Below are 8,116 nucleotides of genomic sequence, written 5' to 3'. Positions count from 1 at the left end.
ATGTACCTCTCATAATTAGATTTTAGGATACTTTTAAAAATATCCCATTTTGTGCCTGTATTTTTATTTTTGAGGACTTTGTCCCAATTAGTTAGGCCTCTCTTAGTTGGCTACATTTTGCTTTTTTGAAGTTTGGTATTTTTGTTCCCCCCTGTAGAAACGCTCTTTTGAATGATAATTGCAAGGTTATTATTTTATGGTCACTATTTCCCAGGTGTCCCCCAACCTGCACATCTGTTGTTCTGTCAGGCCTATTGGTTAATACTAAGTCCAGTATGGCTGTCCCTCTAGTCTGGTGCTGAACCAGTTGGGAGAGGAAATTGCCTTTAATTATTGCCAAGAACCTGTTTCCTTTATGAGATATAAAGGTTTCAGTTTCCCAGTCTATATCTGGGTAGCTGAAGTCCCCCATAATAACCACCTCATTATGATCTGCCGCCTCGTTTATCTCGTTTAGTAGCTTATTTTCTGTGGACTCTAACTCCTATTAATATTTTATTATTGTTTTTGCCTCCATGTATTTCTATCCACAGTGAATCCACATGTTCATGCCCCTCACTTATATCTTCTCGGAGTGTGGGCTTTGCGTCCGGGAGGTGGTTGCTTTACTCCTCCTGGACGCATATACGCGTCTTCTCGCGAGACGCGAGATTTCCTGTGAACGCGCGCGCACAGGAGCGCGCGCTCACAGGAACGGAAGGTAAGCGAGTGGATCTCCAGCCTGCCAGCGGCGATCGCTCGCTGGCAGGCTGGAGATCCGAATTTTTTAACCCCTAACAGGTATATTAGACGCTGTTTTCATAACAGCGTCTAATATACCTCCTACCTGGTCCTCTGGTGGTCCCTTTTGTTAGGATCGACCACCAGAGGACTCAGGTAGGTCAGTACAGTCCCACCAAACACCACACTACACTACACTACACCCCCCCCCGGTCACTTATTAACCCCTTATAAACCCCTGATCACCCAATATAAACTCCCTGATCACCCCCCTGTCATTGATCACCGCCCTGTTATTGATCACCCCCCTGTCAGGCTCCGTTCAGACGACCGTATGATTTTTACGGATCCACGGATACATGGATCGGATCCGCAAAAAGCATACGGACGTCTGAATGGAGCCTTACAGGGGGGTGATCAATGACAGGCGGGTGATCACCCATATACACTCCCTGATCACCCCCTGTCATTGATCACCCCCCTGTCATTGATCACCCCCCTGTAAGGCTCCATTTAGACGTCCGCATGATTTTTACGGATCCGATCCATGTATCCATGGATCCGTAAAAATCATGCGGACGTCTGAATGGAGCCTTACAGGGGGGGTGATCAGTGACAGGGGGGTGATCACCCTGATTACCCTGATCACCCCCTGTCATTGATAACCCCCCTGTAAGGCTCCATTCAGACGTCCGCATGCGTTCTGTGGATCCGATCCATGTATCCATGGATCCGTAAAAAATCATGCGGATGTCTGAATGGAGCCTTACAGGGGGGGTGATCAGTGACAGGGGGGTGATCACCCTGATTACCCTGATCACCCCCTGTCATTGATAACCCCCCTGTAAGGCTCCATTCAGACGTCCGCATGCGTTCTGTGGATCCGATCCATGTATCCATGGATCCGTAAAAATCATGCGGACGTCTGAATGGAGCCTTACAGGGGGGGTGATCAGTGACAGGGGGGTGATCACCCTGATTACCCTGATCACCCCCTGTCATTGATAACCCCCCTGTAAGGCTCCATTCAGACGTCCGCATGCGTTCTGTGGATCCGATCCATGTATCCATGGATCCGTAAAAATCATGCGGACGTCTGAATGGAGCCTTACAGGGGGGGTGATCAGTGACAGGGGGGTGATCACCCTGATTACCCTGATCACCCCCTGTCATTGATAACCCCCCTGTAAGGCTCCATTCAGACGTCCGCATGCGTTCTGTGGATCCGATCCATGTATCCATGGATCCGTAAAAAATCATGCGGATGTCTGAATGGAGCCTTACAGGGGGGGTGATCAGTGACAGGGGGGTGATCACCCTGATTACCCTGATCACCCCCTGTCATTGATAACCCCCCTGTAAGGCTCCATTCAGACGTCCGCATGCGTTTTGTGGATCCGATCCATGTATCCATGGATCCGTAAAAAATCATGCGGATGTCTGAATGGAGCCTTACAGGGGGGGTGATCAGTGACAGGGGGGTGATCACCCTGATTACCCTGATCACCCCCTGTCATTGATAACCCCCCTGTAAGGCTCCATTCAGACGTCCGCATGCGTTCTGTGGATCCGATCCATGTATCCATGGATCCGTAAAAAATCATGCGGATGTCTGAATGGAGCCTTACAGGGGGGGGTGATCAATGACAGGGGGGTGATCAGGGAGTCTATATGGGTGATCACCCCCCTGTCATTGATCACCCCCCTGTCATTGATCACCCCCCCCCTGGTAAGGCTCCATTCAGACATTTTTTTTGGCACAAGTTAGCGGAAATTTTTTGTTTGTTTTTGTTTTTGTTTTTTCTTACAAAGTCTCATATTCCACTAACTTGTGTCAAAAAATAAAATCTCACATGGACGCACCATACCCCTCACGGAATCCAAATGCGTAAACATTTTTAGACATTTATATTCCAGACTTCTTCTCACGCTTTAGGGCCCCTAAAAAGCCAGGGCAGTATAAATACCCCACATGTGACCCCATTTCGGAAAGAAGACACCCCAAGGTATTCCGTGAGGGGCATATTGAGTCCATGAAAGATTGAAATTTTTGTCCTAAGTTAGCGGAAAGTGAGACTTTGTGAGAAAAATAAAAATAAAAATCAATATCCGCTAACTTATGCAAAAAAATAAAATTTCTAGGAACTCGCCAGGCCCCTCATTGAATACCTTGGGGTGTCTTCTTTCCAAAGTGGGGTCACATGTGGGGTATTTATACTGCCCTGGCTTTTTAGGGGCCCGAAAGTGTGAGAAGAAGTCTGGGATCCAAATGTCTAAAAATGCCCTCCTAAAAGGAATTTGGGCCCCTTTGCGCATCTAGGCTGCAAAAAAGTGTCACACATGTGGTATCGCCGTACTCAGGAGAAGTTGGGGAATGTGTTTTGGGGTGTCATTTTACATATACCCATGCTGGGTGAGAGAAATATCTTGGTCAAATGCCAACTTTGTATAAAAAAATTGGAAAAGTTGTCTTTTGCCAAGATATTTCTCTCACCCAGCATGGGTATATGTAAAATGACCCCCCAAAACACATTGCCCAACTTCTCCTGAGTACGGCGATACCACATGTGTGACACTTTTTTGCAGCCAAGGTGGGCAAAGGGGCACCTTTCGGATTTCGCAGGCCATTTTTTACACATTTTGATTGCAAGGTACTTCTTACACATTTGATTCCCTAAATTGCCAGGGCAGTATAACTACGCCACAAGTGACCCCATTTTGGAAAGAAGACACCCCAAGGTATTCCGTGGGGGGCACGGCGAGTTCCTAGAATTTTTTATTTTTTGTCACAATTTAGCGGAAAATGATGATTTTTCTTTTTTTTTCTTTTTTCCTTACAAAGTCTCATATTCCACTAACTTGCGACAAAAAATAAAAAATTCTAGGAACTCGCCATGCCCCTCACGGAATACCTTGGGGTGTCTTCTTTCCAAAATGGGGTCACTTGTGGCGTAGTTATACTGCCCTGGCAATTTAGGGGCCCAAATGTGTGAGAAGAACTTTGCAATCAAAATGTGTAAAAAATGCCCTGCAAAATCCGAAAGGTGCACTTTGGAATATGTGCCCCTTTGCCCACCTTGGCAGCAAAAAAGTGTGACACATCTGGTATCGCCGTACTCAGGAGAAGTTGGGCAATGTGTTTTGGGGTGTCATTTTACATATACCCATGCTGGGTGAGAAAAATATCTTGGTCAAATGCCAACTTTGTATAAAAAAATGGGAAAAGTTGTCTTTTGCCAAGATATTTCTCTCACCCAGCATGGGTATATGTAAAATGACACCCCAAATCACATTCCCCAACTTCTCCTGAGTACGGCGATACCAGATGTGTGACACTTTTTTGATGCCAAGGTGGGCAAAGGGGCACATATTCCAAAGTGCACCTTTCGGATTTCACCGGTCATTTTTTTTACAGATTTTGATTGCAAAGTACTTCTCACACATATGGGCCCCTAAATTGCCAGGGCAGTATAACTACGCCACAAGTGACCCCATTTTGGAAAGAAGACACCCCAAGGTATTCCGTGAGGGGCATGGCGAGTTCCTAGAATTTTTTATTTTTTGTCGCAAGTTAGTGGAATATGAGACTTTGTAAGGAAAAAAGAGGAAAAAAAAAGAATCATCATTTTCCGCTAACTGGTGACAAAAAATAAAAAATTCTAGGAACTCGCCATGCCCCTCACGGAATACCTTGGGGTGTCTTCTTTCCAAAATGGGGTCACTTGTGGCGTAGTTATACTGCCCTGGCAATTTAGGGGCCCAAATGTGTGAGAAGTACCTTGCAATCAAAATGTGTAAAAAATGGCCTGCAAAATCCGAAAGGTGCACTTTGGAATGTGTGCCCCTTTGCCCACCTTGGCTGCAAAAAAGTGTGACACATCTGGTATCGCCGTACTCAGGAGAAGTTGGGGAATGTGTTTTGGGGTGTCATTTTACATATACCCATGCTGGATGAGACAAATATCTTGGCAAAAGACAACTTTTCCCATTTTTTTATACAAAGTTGGCATTTGACCAAGATATTTTTCTCACCCAGCATGGGTATATGTAAAATGACACCCCAAAACACATTCCCCAACTTCTCCTGAGTACGGCGATACCATATGTGTCACACTTTTTTGCTGCCAAGGTGGGCAAAGGGGCGCATATTCCAAAGTGCACCTTTTGGATTTCACCGGTCATTTTTTACACATTTTGATTGCAAAGTTCTTCTCACACATTTGGGCCCCTAAATTGCCAGGGCAGTATAACTACGCCACAAGTGACCCCATTTTGGAAAGAAGACACCCCAAGGTATTCTGTGAGGGGCATGGTGAGTTCCTAGAATTTTTTATTTTTTGTCGCAAGTTAGTGGAATATGAGACTTTGTAAGAAAAAATAAAAAAAATAAAATCATCATCATTTTCCGCTAACTTGTGACAAAAAATAAAAATTTCTATGAACTCACTATGCCCATCAGCAAATACCTTAGGGTGTCTACTTTCCGAAATGGGGTCATTTGTGGGGTTTTTCTACTGTTTGGGCATTGTAGAACCTCAGGAAACATGACAGGTGCTCAGAAAGTCAGAGCTGTTTCAAAAAGCGGAAATTCACATTTTTGTACCATAGTTTGTAAATGCTATAACTTTTACCCAAACCATTTTTTTTTTTTTGCCCAAACATTTTTTTTTTATCAAAGACATGTAGAACAATAAATTTGGCGAAAAATTTATATATGGATGTCGTTTTTTTTGCAAAATTTTACAGCTGAAAGTGAAAAATGTCATTTTTTTGCAAAAAAATCGTTACATTTTGATTAATAACAAAAAAAGTAAAAATGCCAGCAGCAATGAAATACCACCAAATGAAAGCTCCATTAGTGAGAAGAAAAGGAGGTAAAATTCATTTGGGTGGTAAGTTGCATGACCGAGCGATAAACGGTGAAAGTAGTGTAGTGCCGAAGTGTAAAAAGTGCTCTGGTCATGAAGGGGGTTTCACCTAGCGGGGCTGAAGTGGTTAAACAGGACTTTACATAAAGGCAGACCCCTCCCCCTCTCCGGCTTTTGCGATCTGTTCAAAACAGACTGTAACCCTGTACATCAACTGTCCAGTCATAGCTATCATCCAGCTATGTCTCAGTTATTCCCACTATGTCATCGTTCTCCTCACACATCACTAATTCCAGTTCACCAGTTTTATTAGTCAGGCTTCTGGCATTAGTATACATACAATTATGAGCTTTATGTATATTTTTTTCCCTACACCTTTCCTTCTGAACTTTTCTAGTCCCTCCTTCCATTCCTGCCCCAGTCTCATTACCTTGCCCCTGGTCTCTATCTGCATTATCTTCCCATCCTATAACGTAATTACCCCCCCCCCAGTCCCTAGTTTAACCCCTTAATGACCAGCACCGTACATGTACGGCGCTGGCCGGGTCTTTAAAGATGGCGCCCGCTCATGAGCGCTGCGGGGGCCATAGCCGTCGGTGGCCATCTGATTCTTTTAGCAGACACCAGTGGCTCATGTCTGCAACCGGCAGTAATGCTGATTGTGGACATTTAACCCCTCAGATGCCGTGGTCAATCCTGACCACGACATCTGAGCTAGCTAAAAACTGAAAGCGCGCTTCCGGTTATGCTCCGGCTCCCCTGTGCGGCGATCAGAGGAGACAGAGCTTGTGTGAAGCAGCCCCTGTCTTTGTGAATGACAGGAGGCTGCTGCATAGTATTTCCTATGGAGCCCTTGCCTGTACTAGGGCTCCATAGGTAAGTAGTAAAATTATCATAGATTCCAATGCTAGTGCATTGAAGTCTATGAGAATAGCAATCAAATGATTGCATGTTATAGTTCCCTATGGGAACTATAAAAAAGTGTAAAAATAAAAAGTTTTTAAAAATAAAAAAACATTAAATTTCAAATCACCCCCAGTTTTGCAAAATAAATATATATATATATTTTTTAAATACACATCATGGGTGTTGTGATGTGCAAAAATGCCGTAGTATGAAAATATGAAAATATATTTCCCATACGGCAAACCGCAAAACGGAAAAAAGCGTCCAAATGGCCAATTCGCTATTTTTGGTTTCTTCATTTTCTACAAAAAAATTAAATAAAAAGTGATCAAAAAGTCATACACACCCCAGAATAGTATCAATGAAAAGTTCAGATCTCCCTGCAAAAAATGAACCCCCATACGGCTCTGTACACATAATTACAAAAAAGTTATAGGGGTCAAAATATGGCGACCAACACCCATACCCATATCAAAACACCCATACTCAATAGATGGTTGGCCATTCCCAACAAAATCAAATGTTTTGTTTGACACATGTCTAATGTGTATGACCAACTTAAAAGTTTCAAAGCATAAGTGTTTCTCTGTACATCAGACTGAGTGGCACTTGTGACTGGCAGAGGGAGGTCACTGCTAAGCAGGGCGAGCTAATTATTTTATAACGTAAGACTCACTATAGCCTCCTGATCCGTACCAGCTTTTTAGGTGATAACTAGACTATAGAGAGACACAGACTCCCATGATCCTTACATACCCTACTACCATTCTAATGTCTAAGATCAGACTATTAACATGATATATTCAACTACTTTGTCCTAAATGTCATCTTCCACTCTTTGAAATGTAGGTGCAGAAGTGCTGGTGCCAATATGTCTATAATACACATTAGGTTTGCAGTTTCTCAAGCATCGCCACTAAAACTATTGATTTAGGAGTCCAAAAAACTTTCTGATGTCATATCATGTCTGATATGGCAGGTAACAGATGTGCAGCGCAGAGGGGAGGGATGGAGAGTACCCTTTCACTAGGGAGAGGGAGGAGTGGTGACCTCTAACTCACCTAGCACTGGCACCTGGCTGCCCTGGCGTCCCTAGATGGGCTGATAACCCATATCACGTGCCTCGAATAAGTCCTAGGTAGTGAATAGGGCGGTGGGAGCACTAGTCCTCATCACTGACACATAAGGGTAACAACAGGGAAAGGACAAACAACACAAACAATCCCGGAAGGGAGACAACAGGAGTACTAACAGCTCCAGTTCCAACTGCTCCACAGCAACAGTTGTCCACCTGAGGTCAGAATAGAAGATCTGGATGGAAGATCTATATCTGGCAACAAAGGAAGCAGAAAGGGAGAATATATAGTAACTGGGAGTGGCTGACAAAGAACAGCTGAAAGGAAAAGTCACAGATTCCTAAATGGGACAAAAAGGATCACAAACCTAAGCAGGAAAACCTGGACCAGAATCTATTCCCACCACTAGGTCATGGAGCGATCTCTTGAAACCAAGTGAGTAGCCACCCGCTGCGAACCTCTGACCCCAGACACAACAGGGAGAGCGATTGTCATGGCCCTATGGTGTGCGTTGTTACATTTTCCTTCTCTTGGTTGCCTGTGATT

This window comes from Bufo gargarizans, chromosome 4 (assembly GCF_014858855.1).
Source record: "Bufo gargarizans isolate SCDJY-AF-19 chromosome 4, ASM1485885v1, whole genome shotgun sequence".
In the NCBI taxonomy this organism is placed as follows: domain Eukaryota; kingdom Metazoa; phylum Chordata; class Amphibia; order Anura; family Bufonidae; genus Bufo; species Bufo gargarizans.
Note: the sequence above shows the minus strand (reverse complement) of the source record.